We start from the raw sequence: 537 nt of genomic DNA, 5'->3' as shown, positions 1-537 counted from the left end.
AAAAAAAACATGCTGTCTTTCTTTATAATATCATGTTTGTTATCTTTTTAATATTTTGTGGAAAGTATTTGAGTATTTCTATATTCATCTCACATTATTATACATTTTAAATTCATTTTTTAATTTGTAAACAACATGTTGTCTTTATAATATCATGCTTGATATTTTTGAAATATTTTATGATGAGTATGAGTATTTAAAAATTCCTCTCATGTTATTATACTTTTAAAATAATATTATAATAATATAACATTATATATAAAAACATTTAATTTGTAAACAACATGTTGTCTTTATAATATAATACTTGATATTTTCTCACCAAAAAGTCAGCAAAACTAAATTACAAAATAAATGTTAAAAAAAAGAAAAACGATCTAATGTGCAAGTAATCAAAACTCACAAAGAAATTGTCCATATTCATTCAAATCTAAATAATTTTACTTCACCTTTCATGAGCAAAAAAACCCAAAACATGTCTTTTCATGTTTATGTTGCAAGAAAATGTACATTTAAATGAATAAAATCATAAAAAAA

The sequence above is a fragment of the Sinocyclocheilus grahami genome, unplaced genomic scaffold (assembly GCF_001515645.1).
Source record: "Sinocyclocheilus grahami isolate Dianchi unplaced genomic scaffold, SAMN03320097.WGS_v1.1 scaffold4087.1, whole genome shotgun sequence".
NCBI classification, from domain to species: Eukaryota; Metazoa; Chordata; class Actinopteri; order Cypriniformes; family Cyprinidae; genus Sinocyclocheilus; species Sinocyclocheilus grahami.
This window is presented reverse-complemented; position numbering follows the sequence as displayed.